Source organism: Hypanus sabinus, chromosome 5 (assembly GCF_030144855.1).
Source record: "Hypanus sabinus isolate sHypSab1 chromosome 5, sHypSab1.hap1, whole genome shotgun sequence".
NCBI classification, from domain to species: Eukaryota; Metazoa; Chordata; class Chondrichthyes; order Myliobatiformes; family Dasyatidae; genus Hypanus; species Hypanus sabinus.
In genome coordinates, this window is record NC_082710.1 from 170,183,394 (window position 1) to 170,190,225 (window position 6,832).

A 6,832-nucleotide genomic window follows, 5' to 3' on the forward strand; every position below is an offset into this window, starting at 1 on the left:
GGCAACTCTTCTTATTACAGATGAAGAATTTTCTTGGAATTGTGGAATTCATTGCCACAGATGGCTGTAGAGGTGAAGTCACTGGGTATATTTAAAGCAAGGTTGATGGGTTCTTTTTTTGAAATTTTGAAATTGAAAATAATTTCTTTCAGTCAGTACAAACATAACAAAAAGCATCATTTACAGTGATTTCATAGGAAAAAATTACAATATAAAAACATAGATATTCTTTAAAACAGACAGAAAGGGTGTCGGCTGAAGCTACAGCTTATTACACCTACCCTTATACAACAACTTATTTGGCATCAAACATCACATCAAAAACAAAATTTACAATCTTTTAACACAAAATCCAATTCCAAATATAATTTATTTGCATTACTCCCATTCATTTCAAATTATGTATTTCATATTTGTTCATTAATTTGTAAATATTTTTTAAACTTGTGTAGTGCATGTTTTTAAATTCTTACTACAACTGTTCCATAGATTCACCCCTCTGACTGAAATTTGTTCTTATCCTTTGCTTTTGAAATATACATGTTCATCTCAAATCATGTTGACTTTCTCTTATTTTAAACAACCTTTGGACACTTTGTGGTAACTGTCCATTTTTTTACTTTATACTTAATTTGTATTTAAAAATCTATGAAATCTCTGAATTTTAAAGTGTTTAGTTGAATAAATAGTGGATTGGTTGGCACATAATAACTAGTCTTATTTACAATTCGTATAACTTCTGGAGTAGAAAAAATGAATTTGTATTTGTTTTGTATGTATTTCCCTGTACCTCTACACAGTAAGTCATGATTAGTAAAGGTGTCAAAGGTTATAGGACAAAGGCAGAATGGAGTTGAGAGGGATAAGAAATCACGTGTGTTGGAAAGATAGAGCAAACTCGATGGGCTTAAAGACCTAATTCTGCTCTGATGTCTTCTGGCCTTATGAATTCACCATTCCAGCTTGATATTTCAGCAATGCATAAAATGCTGGAGGAACTCAAAAGATCAAGCAGCATCTATGTAGTGAAATAAGTGGTTGAGATGTTGGGCCAAAACCTTTCAACAATCCTGAAGTGTCTTGGCCTGAATTTGCATCTTGTTTTTTTATCAAATGTGGTTCTGTACACTTGGAGCCAGTGATCTCCATTTCAGACATGGCCCCATCCCCAGATGTTCCAGACTATTATCCAACACCACCTTGATTCCTTTTTTAAATGTTGCACAGCAATTGTAGCTCTAGTGATGTAGAAGACTTAAGGGAGCAGAATAAGTTTGTCGCAACAGCCTGAAGAATTCAAGTTGTGCAGCATCTATGGCAGTAAGAAAATACATGGAAAGGTTGGTGCTGTAAATGTGGTGTCAGCTGGACTGTCACCAGCACATCCTTGGACTGTTACCATTGAATTTTCATTTGCTGTACATGTTCCAAAATCTTTTACCATCTGTTTCTGGCCCAAAATCCCTTCAGGATTTGTCATCCTGATGAAATGTCACGGCCTGAAACATCAACTGCTTATTCCCTCCATAAATGCAGCCTGACCTGCAAGGTTCCTCCAGCAGTCTGCATGAAATTACTAGTTTTGGGGCAGAACATTGCCCTGGGAGAGATACATCCCTGTCGCAAGGGGATGTTCATTCTCTGACTCCTGCTGATGATTTTGGAGGGGTCTGCAGATTGCCTTGAGGTAACTGCTATTGGTGACGTGCCAAATCTATGCAAACTCATAAGAAAGAGATGCTGTAATGCCATGTTTGTGATAGTGCTTGCATGCTGGTCTTGGGGCAAATCCTCTATGATAATGCCATGGAACCTTCTCCATTGGTGCGATCCGAGAGCAGGCTGATGGACCAATATGGATGGGTTTCTTTTCTCAAAGGCTGTGGTGCTTGGACTACAGAATACTTGGTGTACTTGAATATCAAACTTGCGAGAAGGCAACCTTGAGAGATGCTGCCTGACCGGAGATCCTCCAGCAATTTGTGCATTGCTGAAGTATCAAGCTGGAATGGTGAATTCAACAGGCCATAAGACATCAGTACAGAACTGGGTCATTCAACATACTCTGTCGTTCCACCATGGGTGATTTGTTATCCCGCTAACCCTTCTCAATGCTCAGCAGTTTGGGCAGCATCAGAGGTAAAGCCAGCAGTTAATGCTTCAGTTCAAAACCATCTTAACAGAAAACTTGTCAGAGGCTGTAATGAATGTTAAAAGCATGAGGCCATATTCAGTTTAGAGGACCAAATGTCTAGATAGCCTCCAACCTGATGGCATGAAAATCTGTTTATTCAACTTTAAGTCATTTCTTTCCTCTTCTCTTCTCTTTACACTTCTGGCTCCCTGCTTAGTCCTTCTCTCCCCTTGCATGCCCATCACCTCCCTTTGGTGCCCCTCTCCTTTCTCCCATGATCCACTGTTCTCTCCTATTGGACTCTTTCTTCTTGACCCTTTACCTCTTCCACCTGAACTCTCCCAGCTTCTCACTTATCACCCTCCCCACCCACTTTGCTTCTCCCCAGGTCCCAACTATTGTTTGCCTCATTGCATTCCTCCCTGTCGACCCAATCACCTTATTCTGGCATCTGCCCCCTTCCATTCAAGTGTTCTTGAAGGGTCTTGGCTGAAACCTTGCTGATTTATTCCTCTGTAATGCTGCCTGACTTGCAGAGTTCCTCCGGCATTTTGTGTTGCTGCTCTGGATTTTCAGCATCTGCAGAATCTCTGGGTTAAAATTAGATCTTTTTGTCAATCCAGGCTCCACAATGAGCAGGCATGGTGATTGGTAAAGCAAAAGGTCTTGATTTATACGGTCCTTGACACCTTGAAGGATGCCGCCATGAGGCATCAGGAAATGCGCCTCATCTGTGTTAACTGGGTGAGACCTTACTTTTAACCGGTTCTGGGGTCTCAAGGAGGAAACGTTGCCACATTCCTCTATAAACACAAAGAATGCTGGTAAGTCAGAGCAGCACACAAAATGGAGGAAGGCAGCATGGAAGGGAATAAACAGGTGATGTTTTGGGCAGAGACTATTCATCAGGACAGGAAAAGAAAGAGGCAGAAGTCAGAATCGGAAGCTGTGAAATTGTATGATCACTAGTTTTTTTCTCCCTCTAGAGGTGAATGGAAATGGGTACAGCTGACAACATGAAATTAAAAAAGAATGCACTAACTTTAGAATTGTAGCTGACTGGAATACATAGATAAATAAATAGATCTTTAAAAGACCGTGCCATTAGGAGACAACTGTTGGCATCATCATCAAATATTCCTGTTTAGGGTTACAGCTGAAATCTAGTCACAGTAAGCAGCATCATTTTAAGATTTTTAAAAAATCTATCAATTGTTAAAATTGATGAGCCTCTGATGGTAGTCTCTGGTTGTGAGTGCATTTCTCCTTTAAGAAAACAAGTGGGGACAGTGCCAGTGCAATTGAAATGCAGATGCTTTTGACCTCGACTCTGATTATCCTGCTGATGAATGTACACTCTGGAGAATTTGAAGACTTCAGAGCAAGATTCATGTACCTGAGGGACTCTTGTGTGCTCTGTTTTACTGAAACATGGCTATCCCCTGCCATTTCTTGGAGTCCAAATCCATAGGACACTCTGCTGCGCAGGTTGACTCTGTGGTTAAGAAGGCATACGGTGCATTGGCCTTCATCAATCATGAGACTGAGTTTAGGAGCCGAGAGGTAATGTTGCAGCTATATAGGACCCTGGTCAGACCCCACTTGGAGTACTGTGCTCAGTTCTGGTCACCTCACTATAGAAAGGGCTTGGAAACCATAGAACAGTTACAGAGGAGATTTACAAGATCTGCAACATCCTGGATTGGAGAGCATGCTTTATGAGAATAGATTGCCTTTTTTCCTTGGAATGATGGAGGATGAGAGGTGACTTGATAGAGGTGTATAAGATATGTGGCATTGATCGTGTGGATAGTCAGAGGCTTTTTCCCAGGGCTGAAATAGCTAGAACAAGAGGGCACAACTTTAAGGTGCTTGGAAGTAGGTACAGAGGAGATGGCAGGTCTGTTTTTTTCTGCAGAGAGTGGTGAGTGCGTGGAATGGGCTGCCAGTGACTGTGGTGGAGGCAGATACGATACGGTCTTTTAAGATACTCCTGTCCATGGAGCTCAGAAAAATAGAGGGCTACCCTAGCTAATTTCTAATGTCAGGATATGTTCGGCCGAAGGGCCTGTGTTCTGCTGAAGGTTTTCTATGTTTCTATTTTGGATGCAGCACTGCAGTTTTATGGCTTCATAATTCTCCACAAGGACAGGGCAGCTGAGTCTCTTAAAGGCAGAGGAGGTGGAGTATGGTTTGATCAATTCATTGTGATGCACAACATGGTGGTTCTCTCCAAGTCCTGCTCAACTGACCTGGAACATCTTGCAGTCAAATGTGGTCTATGAGGGAGTTTACTGCCATCATCCCAGCAGTGGTGTGCATTCTGCCTCAGGCCAAGATCAGGCCGGCACTGGAGGAACTGAGCAATAATCAGCAGGCACAAAACTGTGCTCTCCGATGCCTCCCCTATCGTTGCAGGAGATTTCACTCAGGTCAGCTTGTCAAAGTCTCTGAACAACTACAAGCAACACGTCCCCGGTGTAAACAGAGGAGCCAACTTGGCACTGATAGACCACAATCAAGAATGCCTACTGTGCCATCTCACAGCCACACTTTGAAAGTCTGATCACCTGGCTGTACTTCTACTCCCAGCATATCGGCAGAGACTAAAAACAGCAGCATTAGTGGTGAAGACCAAGAAGGTCAAAGGAGGAAGAGGAGCCCTTGCTGGACTGCTTTGAGTCGGGACAATATTCAGGGATTCCTCTTCGAATCAGAATATGCTTCAGTTGTCACCAACTTCAACAAGATGTGTGTGGATGAGCGTGACTTTGACAATGTACCAGACATACCCAAACCAAAAGCCACAGATGAACTAGGAAATTCATAGGTTGCTGAAGACTAGATCTGTGGCATTCAAGACCGGTGATCCCAAAATTTACAAGAAGTCCAGGTTATTTTAACGGCCAAAGAAAGAATTCCAATTGAAGATAGAGATGGAATTGATGCACGGCAGTTCTTGGCATGGTTTATAGGCCATTACTTTCTAGAAAATGAAACCTAACGTTATGAATGTCTGAGATGCTTCACTCCCAGATGAGCTCAATCCTCAAAGGGAGAATAAAACTAAGCTTGTGCAAATGCCTGCAGCATCTGGTGACCCTGTGATCTCTGTCTTGGAGGCTGATGTCAGAACACCTTTCAAGAGGGTGAATCCTTGCAAGGCATCAGGCTCTGATGGTGGACCAGGCGGGGCTCTGAAAACCTGTGCAGGAGTGTTCAAGGACATCTTTGATCTCACTACTGTAGTCGGAGGTTCCCATCCGCTTTACGAGGACAGCAGTCATACCGGTGCCCAAGAAGATCAGGGTGATCTCCCTCATTATCGCCCAGTGGGACTCACATCCACTGTAATGAAGTGCTCTGAGGAGTTGGTCATGACCAGAATGATCTGTGAAGGCAAGGACCTGGACCCACTGGAATTTGCCGATTGCCACACTAGGTCTACTGCGAATGTAAGCTCACTGGCTCTCCATACAGCCTTGGATCTCCTGGACAATAGTAATACTTGCATCATGCTGCTGTTTGTTGACTACAGCTCAGCATTTAAGGAAATCATACCCACAATCAATAAGCTCCAAAGCTTAGGCCTCTGTACCTTTCTGTGCAACTGGACTCTTGACTTACTCACTGGGAGACCACAGTCTGTGCAGACTGGAAATAACATCTCCTCGCTGACGATCAACACTGCCGTATACTTAGCCAACTAGCCTACTCCCTCTACACTCGTAGTTGTGTGGCCAGGCACTGCTCAAATGCCATCCATAAATTTGCCAAGGCCAAAACTGCTTGTTGAGCGGGGTTGCAGCAACACCCTTGCACTCAATGTCAGTAAGGCCAAGGAATTGATTGTGGATTTTAGCAAGGGAAAATCGAGGGAAACCATCAGTCCTCAAAGGATCAAAAATGGACAGGGTGAGCAGTGTAAAGTTCCTGGGTGTCAACATCTCTGAGGACTTATCCTGGGCTCAATATATTGATGCAACTGCAAAGAAGGCATAACAGCTGCTATGTTTCATTGGGAATTAGAGGAGAATTCTTATGTCACCAAAGACACTTGCAAATTTCTACAGATGTATCGTGGGGAGCATTGTAACTGGCTGCATCTCTGGCTAGTTAGGAGTGGTCATTGCACAGGATTGGAAAAAGCTGCAAAAAGTTGTAATCTCTGCCAGCTCCATCATGGACACTAGCCTTCCCACATCCAGGACACCTTCCCAAGGCAATGCCTCCAATGGGCAGCATCCATCATTAAGGACCTCCATTACCCAGGACATGCCATCTTCCCAATGCTACCATAATGAGAAGGTACAGGGCCTGAAGACACGCATTCTATGTTCTATGTGGATTCTATGTTCTTCCCCTCCACCATCAGATTTCTGAATGGACAACAAATCAATGAACACTACCAGTACTTTTCCCCTCTTTTAACACCAATTGAATTAGTTTATAATTTTTACTATTGAAAAGTCCTGCTGCCACAAAACAAATTTCATGCAGTTTGCCAGTTTTATTAAGCCTGATTCTGATTCTGGATTACAAGAGAATCACGTGCTTTCTTGTCTATCTAAGTATGAGTAGTGAACAAGCTTGGACTAGAATTGTGATCAGTGCCACGAACATCTGAGATTCTCCAGACCATTCATCATAAAGAAGCAAAGTTCAAAGTAAATGTATTAGTAAAGTACATATGTATTC